At 45.1% G+C, this 13,258-nt stretch overlaps 1 protein-coding gene across 1 annotated transcript in view; it reads left to right on the forward strand.

Annotated features, from left to right (window-relative positions):
- Positions 1–13,258, forward strand: part of LOC146785604 (uncharacterized) — a 233,650-nt gene that overhangs the window by 2,575 nt on the left and 217,817 nt on the right. Inside the window, exon 2 of the mRNA XM_085633088.1 lies at positions 1,171–1,269. The gene's annotated coding sequence lies outside the window, so the exon portion shown is untranslated. The remainder of the gene's footprint in view (positions 1–1,170; positions 1,270–13,258) is intronic.

The following is a 13,258-nucleotide window of genomic DNA, read 5'->3' on the forward strand; positions in this document are numbered from 1 at the left end:
AGATAGGCAGTTTACTGCGATGGTAGGCATTTTTGTGGCCTTTTTTGACAAATACTATAGCGTTTTTCCTATTCATGTTGAATCATTGAACATAATGAGGGTGCGCGCGAGCAATCCAAGGCTGCAGAGACGCGGAATAGCGAGGGAGCCTTATAAAGGGAGACATTTCTAGAAGCCGGATCTCGCGGGTCTTTGTCTCCCCTTCCTGCCCATTTATATAATATCAAACGCACTGCGACGTGTGAGTCGCTGCGCCTTGATATTCATGCTCCGTGGGCTTCAAAGCGCGCAGACACGCATTGTAAATACTCCATTAGTATTGAAATAATCAGTTTGAGTCACGGCTGATTTTTGAATACGCGCGCAGCATCGCGTATACGGTTGCCTGGCAACCAGCAAAACAGCCACTTTTCATGCCGGGGGGGAAGCAACGTGATTTTGGGCTGGCTTTGAATTCAGGGACTGAGTTGAACCCTGCATGTCATACATTGACAGAAATTTATGAGGCCGCGGAATATTTAGAAGTCAGCCTTTTCCAAAAAAGAAAGGTACAATAAATTGCAGGTTATTGTGTTTCACAGCTTCGAACATACGCCTTTCAGACTTCATGTTCAAACTAGTAAACAGCAAAAAACATTTTAAATGATTCACAGACAGCTAAGAGTGCTTCAAATCGAATCTCCACTTACTGCTTTTATCCTCTGACTGATGGGATTTGGCAGGTGCAGAAGAACAACTAGCATCATGCTTAATTTTCTTTTTATCATAAATGATTTAGGATTTCAGTATTAAGAAGAGCAGCTTAACTGGAAGGAGAGAAATGCCTGCATCAACGCAAGCCAAATGTTTTGTCAGTACCCGAAGCCTGCATTTCGAGGGGTCCTCTTCTAGCTTCCTGACTCCAACCTATCAATTTTTAATCTCTCAACTGCAGCAGATGTAGCCAGTGTTGTGAAGTCTGCAGTGCAATGATTTGTTAATAGTATTTTTATTGTTACCAAATTCTGCATGAGGCTGGGATATAAAAATACTTGTGTTACACAACCATACATTCATGAGCCATGGTCTGAAAATGGTTTCTGTCATACAACCATACATTCATGTAGCCTGTCGTGCAAAATTATCGACTGATATTACAAAATGTCACTCACAATATTATCTTCCCAACAGGTGCAGATTTTCTGTTATTGATGCTGTTAGAAATTGGGTCTCTGGTTTGCAGAGGTATACAGTACACCCCGTCCAAGTAGGACCACAATCCTAGTCAGGGTAAGTCTGATACACACCATAAATGAACCTGTGCTCACCCTCTAGAAGCTTGGCAGGTAGGCATAACTTAAGAAGCAATGCGTAAAGTGTTTGTACAATGCTTTAACCCCTTGTGCGCTCATGACAGAACCACGCCGTCATGAGCCACGGGTGGCGTGTGCTCATGACGGCGTGGTTCCGTCATGCTGCGGCCGTTGGCGGACGCTCCTCCCACGCGGCTCTAATTCCCGGCCTGTGTGGGCGAATTAGAGAGTGGGCGGAGTCGTGACGGAACCACGCCGTCATGAGCACAGCTCGCCCGTGACTCATGACGGCGTGGTTCCGTCATGAGCATGGTGGCGCCGCGCTCGCCCCTCAGCCCCCCAGCACTGCGGCGGAATTCGCGCCGCAGCGAAGGGGTTAAACAGTAACACAGTAAAAACACCACAAAAGGACTCCACACCAGTTTAGGAAAATAGATTATGATTTTATAAATAAAGCAAGACCAAAACAACAAAACATCCAATGAGTAGAAGTTGAGATATGAATTTTGAAAGATTAAGGCCCTGTTTTAGATCTTGGTGGATCTGATCCTACCATCACTTTTTCAACTGTTTCACCGCCTTCCTACTAGGCGGTCTGCCCGCTCTATTTAGATGTTAGAGGGTTCATGGACCAAAGACCGAATGAGTACTGCCCGCTCCACCAGGAATGTTTACCCACGTTGACTGCATCACAGGCAACAGTGGCTGTCGGCGGGAGTCCAGCCAGATTACCGCTGGGCCAATCATGATGTGTCTTTCCGTCAAGGAAACTGTGGCCGGGATACCCCCTACTTTGAGTTGGTGGAATTGAGGGATATGAATTAGAAAATTACCTTTTTTATGTTTCCCACTACCATTTCCATCTTTAACCCCGTTGTCCAGGTCTTCTCTTTCTTACTACTACATGACCATGAAGCTAATCAACTCAGTTATCACCGTGATCTAGGGAATAATTCATTTACGCTTGTCTTACTATGAATATTATGTTGACAATTTCTTAAGTCTCATGTATTTTTATGTTGCATTTATTTGTGTGTATTGCATTAGTGTACATTTTACAAAGCATCAAGGTAAAATAAACACACCTGTATAGACACTTAATAATATTTGTTTGCTGTGGTGGTGTGGGTGTTGTGATTGTGGTGCCTGTGGGTGCACATTCAATTGTGTGTGTAGGTTGTTTGTGTGCTATGCTATATGTAAAAATGGGGCATAGCACATTACCTACATATATTTTTAATGCTAACACAACATATATGTGTATTGGCACATAAATCAGGAGTATTGTTAGCCAGTAGAGGGGTCCGCAGCCTCGACGACGGTGTGCAGCTTACTCAACAGTATACAGTCTGTCGATGTGTACGGCGGTTCAGCCAGCACACATCTAAGTACTGGGGCGGGATATCGTCAGCTTGGCGGAGTACTTGGATGCTCCGTCGCGGAAGGATGAACAGAGTCCCGCCAAGATCTAAATCAGGCCCTAAATGAAAAAATATGCTTAAAAGTAATCTGCTTCTGGTGGACTGGGGCAAAGTCAAGAGTTCAGGCTGACCGTGATGGAGAGCTGGCTGGATACAGGAGCCTTGCAAGGCCCTCTGATCAAAGTACCTTGACCCTAGTTGCAACAGTAAGATGCGGGGTACAGTCGAGCAATGCGTCTGTGCTGATCCTGCGGTCAAGGTGATGAGTCGATTTTCTGCATACAACGATGGTGATGGGCCAGTTGCAAAGATGATGCGCAGAAGCTGAGAAGCACTAGTTCTGAAGTCGGTGTCCCGAGTTTCTCCACACAGTTGAGGAACTGCGTCAACTGTCTCCCACTGCAGCAGTGGTGATGCAGCTGTCCCGATGCATCATTTTTTGAGGTGATGTGCTGGTTCTGAGTGTGTTGTGTCGGTTTGTCGTAAATAAAGCATTACGCACTCGGAATTTCTAGATTTCAATATGATCATGCATAAAGCAAGAGGCTGAGTCTGTGGTATCAGGTTCAAAAGGGCTTTATTCCAATAACTCGAGTCATAGGGAGAATAGTACCATCACCACAAGGGATCTGGAAGGGTCTCAAAAGTATTCTCGAAACATTATTCACAGAGTACAGTATATATACATTTCTATAATATACGTAAGCAGAAAAGCAAAAGAGAATGAGATAAGAGCATGTGGGTGTGTAGGTAGGCGTGAGGTGGGCGTCCATGTGGGCGTCCACTTGATGATAATAGGTAATTGTCATAGGTGGGTGGATACCTGGAGGGGGTTGCGTGATCTGCTGGAATTGTACTGGAACTTTGCCTTACTTGTGCTCGACTCGAGCATGACGTGTAGCTGACGTGGGGAGGGTTGCTGTGCAACCGGGGAGTCTGGAAGTGAGGCCTTCAGTGTCAGGACGACCAGCACATCTTGTTTTATCTGATATCTGAAGTCTGGAGCAGGGACTGATTTGTGACATAGGTTGCCCATCACCAAGAGCCAATGTGGCATCTATTCCTTCATTTACTTCATTTACTGTAGAGGCCTTACATGAGGGCTATGGGCTTTTTACTGACGTGAGCTTTGCAATCTCACAAAGAGAGACAGTAAGGCTAGGCTCCCTCCTTGCAGATGGGTCGTGTTTATTCCTCCTTCTCCAGGCAGGAATGCGGCTCGGTAGGAGTAAGCAGATAACCGTGCTCAATATTGTCTCGGACAGGGCCCCTTTGGCTGAGGCCCAAGTGTGCAAGGCCAAGGATACGCAGCTGCAGCTTTCTGAACGTCTGAGGCCTGAAACCTCTTTTCGGGTCTAGCTGAGCCACAAAACAAGGGTTTTCATGTGGTGCAGGAAAACATGATGTAAAACGTATAGGCCTCAATACAGATTTGTCGTTTCTCTCATGGGAGACTGGATGATGACAGGCCACGGTTATAGCATAAGCATCATGATAGACAGGCAATGGTGATAGACAGGCCGTGGAGGGGAAATGCATGGGATACATGCATGTATAAGTAAAGCGTTTGAGGGGGACGTAGGGGACATATAGGTCTCGCAATTTTCCATTTCCTCATTCCCTCCTTGTCCCCTAGTGGACCCTTCATGTCACGTCTATTCTCATGAGACAGTCGATCTGTTCTTGCAGCATTATTTTTCCGTTTTCAATTCTTTGTAAATGGGGATGGGGAACACATGCGGTAGCACACAGGCCGCAAAAGGCCGGACCACACTGCAGACATAGACAACAACTGAATATCATTAGCAGTATTAATCCACAGATGGTCAACACTTTCCATCCCCATGCCGATATTAATCCCCAGAGCCAACTGGACCAAGTCCACGTGCCTGGGTCTTGATGTATGCTTTGGGCAATCTTGTGGAGCCTTGTTATTGCTTTGTATACAGACGGTGCGTTATTAGGAATGAAAACGCAACAGCTAGAACCGATGACCCTACAAGCCCCGCCCCTATCCGCCAGGATGACGTCAAGAACAAGACGATTCTGAAGAACGACCAGTCTCATAGCAGACTGTTCCTGGGTCAAATTCCCCAGGGCTGATGCAGTCTCATTAGCAACTGTTTCTAGAATCCTTGTTAGCCTGCGGATAAGTTTACTATTCTGGACGGGACCTATGTAGAAAAAGAATCCTTTGTTGAAATCTGTATATTGCTCCCAAGCTGTCTCAGTCTGGTCAACGCCAGAGGCATCGAGCCCTCGTCTGTGTCTGACAAGTTCGAGTCGAAGATCTTGATGATAGTTCGATGGGGCCAAGAAAACGGGTGGCAAAAGGAATGATATGTAACACGTCCCACCCCAGTCTAAGGGCAGTTGCACATAGGCTGTCTGGCCACAAATAAAGTAGGTGTGTCGTGATGCTCTGAAATAAGACTTTCCTTTGTCTGTAAACACTATTATAGTATTACACTCGCTGTGCCCCAAATGTACTGATCCTTCTTTTCTGACACACAGGTTCCCTTTTACTGGCAGGACTGTAATGGAGGATGGACCTAAATTGTGTATGGGCTTGACATTCAACACTATAAAGTCGAGGGTCGCATTTCCTTGCAGATACTCCTCATTTTCTAGATCTGTACCTTTCCTTTGGGGAAGACCCTCTTCATCTGGGAAACATGCTTCATTCATGACTTTATTCAAGTTACCCCATACCCACTCGCCCCTACACTCCTTGTCTTGACATTCTTTGGCAACACCGTTGATGGATGTCATTAAGGCAAACCATGCTCCGCAAGATCCATTATGGGAGAATGGAAAAGGGAAAAGAGGCAACACTCCCTTCACCTTCTGATACGGGGGAAGTCGGCCACAGACCCAGCAGTCTGTAGCATTACTAGTCTGATGTGAACGGTGCAGCATCTGAATAAAGGTATTGTTGCGTAAAGCAAGTCGATATGATAGCTCATGGGATGGCAGATCACTAAATGTGTGTATTATGGTATCATTAGTGGAGGAGTGTAAGAGTGAAGCAATAGGAGGAAAAATAGCATGTAGTATTAAGCTGATACATGTTATCGTGATACACAGAAGAGATAGAAAAATCAAAGTCACTATACATCTACCACGTAATATTTTACAGTATTTGCTTTTCATCTTGCCCTTTTTATCGTTAGTATCGCTCGAGATCTTATGCAAGCCAGAATACATGTTCAACCGCTTCACCACCTGGTGGACTTAATTGATCAAACGGGTTCTGACTTATTAGATCTAAGTTTAGCTTTGTACTCCTGCTGCGGAGTCTCCTCTAGTAAAGGGGGCTCAAAGTCCGAAAAGTTAGTGTCCTTCTTGAAAGAATTGTTATTCCCGAAGTAGCGTTTACAATGATGAAGATGAACCCATCCTTTCCGTCCTTCGACTTTAACGGCGGTCCTTGTGGTCAACAACACCAACTTTGGCGTCTTCCACCTCGGCTCAAGAGGGCTTGATCTATCAAAGTCCTTATCAATACATAATCCCCAGGAACAATCGAGTGTTCTTTGACCTGAGTGTTGTCAGGGAAGGCGGCAGCAACCTGCGAACGACAAGAGAGTAGTGCAGACATCAAGGAAGCCAGGTAATCTGTCAGCATGTTACTATCAACATCAGTGATCTTTTTAGGCATTGGAGTGCCCCACATATTCGGTGGTCTACCAAAGACCACTTCATAGGGAGATAAGCCTGTTCTAGAATGAGCTACCATTCGCATGTAAAAGAGGGCAACCGGCAGGGCTACCATCCAGTCTACACCTTTATCTGCGCAAGTCTTTGCTAGTTTTATCTTTAAGGTCTGATTATGTCTTTCTACAAGGCCTGCTGCCTCAGGATGTCGTACACAATGGAACTTCCAGGTATATCCTAACAAAAGGGACACTTGTTTCATGAGTTCAGAGGAGAAAGGCTGACCGTTGTCGGAATATACGACACGCGGTAATCCATAACGTGGGAAAAACTCTCGTACCAATTGTCTGGCGGTAGTTACAGCAGTATAATCAGGGACTGGATAAGCCTCTGTCCACCGTGACAGTGAACATACCACTACCAGTACATATTTGTAACCTCTACATCTGTCCATTTGGATATAATCCATTTGGAGGACTTCAAAGGGATGGTCAGGTGGATGGAATCCACCTTGTTCCATCGGAATGCCTTTACCTGGATTGAATTGGCAACAGATCATACATGTTCTGACCTTTTGTTTCGCTGCTGCACGCAGGTGCTTGTTGAACCATATCTTCTGTAGGCTGTCTAGCATTGCTTTCTCTCCTAAGTGTGCAGGACTATGTGCGGTATTTATAATCACTTGTATCATCGAATCAGGAAGAAACCATGTTGTTTTGCCCTTAGTCATCCAACCCTGATCAGTCAGTACCCCTCCTTGTTCCGACCATTTCTTTAATTCGTCTGTAGTAGCATGTGTCTGTATGTCTTGTACATCCTTGGAAGGATCCCTAACTGTCATGGCTTTGGACACTGATGGTACTTGTGACTTTGTCATGTCTAGTGGGGTCTGAGCTGTCTGTTTAGCAGTTCGGTCTGCCAGATCATTGCCTTGAGAAATGGTATCTGTGGCTTTAGTATGTGCTTTGCATTTCAGGATAGCTATGGCTGTTGGTAAATGTATCGCTTCCAGAAGGGCTTGAATAAGGGGGCCATGCTGTATCTCGGCCCCGTGAGAGGTCAAGAAACCTCTTTCTCGCCATAGTACTCCGAAGTCATGAACTACCCCATATGCGTATTGGGAGTCGGTGTAAATGTTTACTCTCAAGTGCTTAGCTCTTATGCACGCTTGTGTCAGGGCGATGAGCTCTGCTGCTTGTGCTGACAGTGTGTCTATTCTTTTAGTCTCTATGATTTCAGTAGCAGTGGTCACTGCATATGCTGCCACTAGTTCTCCCGCCCCCGTCCTCATGCATGAGCCGTCAACATATAGTGTTAAGTCAGGGTCTGGGAGTGCAACATCTGTCAAGTCTTGTCTTGGTTTAGTCACGGTATGTATTACTTCAACACAGTCATGTGGGGAAACGCTTTCTGTACTGGAGGGCAAAAGAGTAGCAGGATTCAGTATGTTGCATCGTCTGATCTCTATGTGTGGTTGAAATAACGTCAGCTCATAACCTGTCAATCTCGCTACAGTTAGGTGTTGGGTTTGTGTTCGGTTCAAGAGAACCTCCACTGCGTGCGGTACTTGTACTGTCAAGGGGTGGCCCAGCACTATCGAGTCACTTTGTCTTATGGCTAAGGCCGTTGCTGCAACAGATTTTAGGCATGCAGGCAAAGCCTGTGCTACTGGGTCCAATGTACTAGAAAAATAAGCACAGGGCTTGTGTTTTCCTGCATGATCTTGTGTGAGGACAGATAGTGCTGTTCCATCCCGCTCTGTCACAAAAAGCATAAAACATTTGTTGTAATCAGGGATTGCTAAAACTGGTGCTTGACATAAAGCTCTTTTTAATTCTTCAAATGCTACAGTGGGTTCTTGTGTCCAAGGGAGGACATTAGTAGAAGCTGCCTCTTGTGTCGTCAACTGTATGAGGGGCTTGGCTATGTACGCATACTGGGGAATCCACTGTCTGCAATATTAAGTGAGGCCAATGAATGCACGTACCTCCTTTTGCGTCTTGGGCTGTGAAAGGCCAGAAATCAATTGTATACGTTCTGGTGTCAGTCTCCTACCCTCCTTGGATAGCAAGTGCCCAAGGTACGCCACTTGCTGTTCACAGAATTGTAACTTCGAAGGGGACACTTTGTGCCCCTTGTCAGCCAGAAAGTGTAAGACCGTCAGTGAAGCATCTTCACAATCATGTTCCGATCTTGCAGTGATGAGAATGTCATCGACATACTGTATCAGTGCTGTAGAGCTCGGCATATGAATACTGTCTAGTTGTCTTTTGAGTGCCTGACTATAGATGCTAGGACTTTCCGTGAAGCCCTGTGGTGCTCTTGTGAATCTGAAGCTGCGGCCTTTTAAACTGAAACCGAAAAGATATTGGCTGTCTGGATGTATTGGGATACTGAAGAAAGCGTTCTTCAGATCGATAACAGTAAAGAACGTAGCATGTGCATCAATGGCAGTCAATAATGAAGAGATGTCCGGGACCACAGGGTACTGCGGCACCACACATTTGTTTAATTCTCGCAGGTCCACAACCAATCTATATACCGGTGATGTATTGGGGTCAGTTCTTTTAAGAATAGGAAGAACTGGTGAATTGCATATATTTGAATCTGTCTCAATCACCACCCCTTGTGCTATTAGGTCATCTATTAATTTCAGTAACCCTATTTCAGCCTCAGGTGGTATTTTGTATTGTCTAATCCGTGGCAGCACTACACCTTCCTTGAGGGTGACCTGGTGCGGTGTAATGTTCATGTAACCTACGTCAGTCGGGCCTTGTGCCCATAGGTGCTGTGGTACGTCTTGGAGCCTGATGTCAATATCTTTCATTACAAAATGTCCCTTGAAATCACGTAAATACAGTCGCACTCCTTCTGGCGAGCAACAGATAATTGCTCCCAGTTCTTTTAATGTTTTTATACCAAGTAAGTTTTCTGGACATGATTTAGTAAGCAGTAAGTCTGTAGTATGTATTAGTGGACCAACTCCTAAGGAGATTGGTTCCGAAACCTCATTAATAATAGGTCTACCTGAAAAACCCAGGGATACACTCTTTGAGCCCGAGAGGGGTGCCCCTGGCACCTCGGAATGACTGATGGTAGTTCTACTCGCCCCAGTGTCAATCAAAAACTTTTTATTTTTTCCCAGTAAACGTGCATGTACATAGGGACCCGCTTGGTCCACAGGAACTGGAATAAGGGGCAGGTCGAATTTCCTCTCTGGGCTGCTTCATGAATATGCTTGGTATTCTGGATAGTTATTTTGAGCGTGCTCATACATTTGTGTTGTGGCTCGGGCTGGTGCAGGTGCATGGACAGGCGGTGGCGGCGGTGGAAACGTATCTGATGTCTGATGTGCGTTACTGTCCTTGGGACGATACTGACGAGGCTTTGTTTTACCTATGGCTATATTGTGTTTAAGGACTGCACATTCATTTACGAAGTGGCCTGGTTTCTTGCAATAATTACAAGTCCCATTAGTTTGTTTCGTGCTATTCTTGTTCGTGTTTGTGTTTGTGTTTGCCGGTGTCGATTGGGCCACGAGCATCTTCATCTTTGTGTCTTTCATGCGTCTCTTTTCTTGGTCATGTTCCTCTCTAATTCTGTTCTGGTGATACTGTAACATCTGTAACATTTGGGAAGGGCTGCTTGCTTGCCAAGTACTCTCAACCTTCAGTACCCTATACTTTACCTCAGGTATGGAATTTTCTACTAATTTGCTCACGAAAAGATGGGGATATGAATCGCTACCGGGCTTAAGGCCACTATTGATAGTAAAACATTTCTCAAACCTAGAGTAAAAATCGCTAGTGTCCTCGTCTGGTTTCTGTTTACAAGCTGAAATAGCATCCCAGTCTTCTTTCTTGGTAATTAATAATCTCGGCAAAACTTGTACAAGGAGTTCAGGTAATTCTTTAGCTCGGGGACCCAGACCAACCCCCGGGCCTCTTGCGTCTTCTTCTGTTTGCAACACGTCCCAGCCGATCTTTTTCTCTCCCACCTCCCAGTCCTTTTCTTTAAGCTTCTCGTAAATACCAGCAGGCAATAGTACTTTTAATAGCTTTAGAATGTCTGCATATGTATATTCCCCTAAGCGGAGAATGTCTTTTAGTTCTCTGTGAAAACCCCCCGGGTCTTTATCATGGGAGGGCAACATTTTTTTCATTTCCAGTATCTCTAATTTTGACAGAGGGGTGTAGACATACACCCGTTGCAGTTCATTATTTGCATCCTTTACAGGATGAACCTCTCGTAGGGGGTTCAACTTGTCGTATGCCTGCTCCTTAACCTGGGGTGGAGCGGGAAGGAGGGACCTAGTTACGTATACTATATATTTGTGTCGCTGATCCAAAATGACATTAATCAATTCTGTACCCAAGTTCATCCATCTGTCTAGTATTATGTCGTCCAGCAACCTATACAATAGACCAGGACCAGAATATTGGCTCTCATACAATGTTATTAAATGTTGGACCATGTAAACACCAGCTATGCGCTGTTCGTTTGGTGGAAGGCTCAAGAACGTCTGTGCTACGATATCATTATTATATAAATCATATTGGGATACCCACAGAGTGGCTGACCGTGCTAATTCATTTTCGGTCGGGGTGAAGGGCTGTTCGTTACCTAACCATTCATTCACCGCTTTGTCGGTGATTTGGAACAAACTTTCAAGGGAATATCTTTTTTTTATAGCCGTTCCCTGTTTACGGTGATTTAGGCCCTTGGGCCTTTCGAATCGTAGGGCATGGCCCACATATTGTATTTTATCTTGGTCCCCTACTTCATCATCAGATGATAACGCAGCTTTTTCGTGCGGTCCTGCTTCGTGTGACGCTATTATTGCCTTTCGGATTTTGGTCAACATGTTGTCTGTCTGTCCTGATTTATCATGCTGTCCGGCATCTATGCGATCACTCCAACCAATATAACGACGGTCTACATCCCCGTTACCTTCGTCTTTTTCCCTGATCAGACAGTTAATTAGGAAGCGAAGGATATAGTTCTTAATAATCACTTTTCTATTTTGTATAGCATCTGCTATGCTCTCAGAACCTTCCCCTGTTCTTATGAATGCGTACATTTTCTTTAGATGTTTATCCATATCTGGTAATTTTTCCAAATCTGTGACTGCTCGTCTAAGCCGTAGTGAAAACACGAGCATTCTGTCCTTTCCTGGATCTGGATCATATATACATTCGGGGATGTCTACTTTTATTGTCGGCCCCCCTCCTGACGCTATCCCGGATCCTCCCTCCCCACTGTCCTCGAGCTCCTGGAGCTGGTCTTGCGTTGGGGGTGCAGGGAAAGATCCGTCCACGTATGCTGGTGGGGATTCCTCTAGGTAGGTGTTAATAAACCTTTCGGATGCTGTTTGTTTTATTTTTCGGGGTACTGGCGGTGGCACTCTAATGGGTCTTTCTACTGAGGTCACTCTTGCTAGTTCCTCTGAAAGGATGGGGTAAATACCAGCAACGACAGTATTCTTTTTTCTTTCAATCTGCTCTCTTTTTACCCGTTCCCCTTCCTCTTGTAATTTCTTTTCTTTGGCTTTTTCAGACTCATGTTTACTTCTCTCTATTTTGTGGAACTCTTTTTCTGTTCTTCTATGTGACTCCTTGCGCCACAACTCAATGGCGTCCTTCTGAGCAGGTCTAGATTTTCTCTTCCATATTTCTTCCTCTACTTTCATAATGCTTTCCGCATCCCACGTTCCCGTGATAGGCCATCTATATTTTGTCTCTAAATCCTTCGTGTAATCCACCCACAGTTCTAAAAACAACACGGCATCTAAACCATGCTTACAGTACATGAAATGTCCAGGTGTGTCTCTGGGCGGAATGTTAACTGGTTCCTCTAGTACACCTTTTCTGGTACATATCTTACGCAATTTCGAAAACAACGGCATGTTGGAATGTAACCGAAAACAAAAATCACAATAACTCAAAAAAACAAAAACCACAATGAAACAAACTTACATAAAAACCTGACACAGTCAAACCTAACTGAACCTGACTAAGACAATAACATTCATACAGTCATATCGGTGCACCTTAATACTTTGATATCTTTAATTCTTGAATTCTTGATGCATGCTCTTGAACATACCGGTCTCACAAGTGAGACACGTCTTTACCGTGTTCATTAAATGAACCCGTCTGTATTGCAACCCCCATGAGAAACTCACCGGGAAGCAGAACTTGAACTTGAACTTGAAGGCCTGTGAAACTTGACGCTGCGCAGGGAATGGCGTATCTTAGGTGGATCTCCAGAAACCTCGGACACAGCTCTCTCGCAGGGTAGGCTCTGGGTCGGGACAATCCGCAATCCTCATCGCCTCGTGTGGATGCCTGGTCGCAGTCCGTCTCCTTCGTTGGCCTGAGGGAGTTGGCGGGGAAAACCCGCGACGTGTACACTCGAAGTCCGTCACGGCTGTAGAAGGGGGCAACATTGGACCTTCATGTCCGGCGCATGCGGAAAGAGATTAGTCCCTGTTCGGGCGCCATTTAATGTCGTAAATAAAGCATTACGCACTCGGAATTTCTAGATATCAATATGATCATGCATAAAGCAAGAGGCTGAGTCTGTGGTATCAGGTTCAAAAGGGCTTTATTCCAATAACTCGAGTCATAGGGAGAATAGTACCATCACCACAAGGGATCTGGAAGGGTCTCAAAAGTATTCTCGAAACATTATTCACAGAGTACAGTATATATACATTTCTATAATATACGTAAGCAAAAAAGCAAAAGAGAATGAGATAAGAGCATGTGGGTGTGTAGGTAGGCGTGAGGTGGGCGTCCATGTGGGCGTCCACTTGATGATAATAGGTAATTGTCATAGGTGGGTGGATACCTGGAGGGGGTTGCGTGATCTGCTGGAATTGTACTG

This window comes from Triturus cristatus, chromosome 11, assembly GCF_964204655.1.
Source record: "Triturus cristatus chromosome 11, aTriCri1.1, whole genome shotgun sequence".
NCBI lineage: Eukaryota > Metazoa > Chordata > Amphibia > Caudata > Salamandridae > Triturus > Triturus cristatus.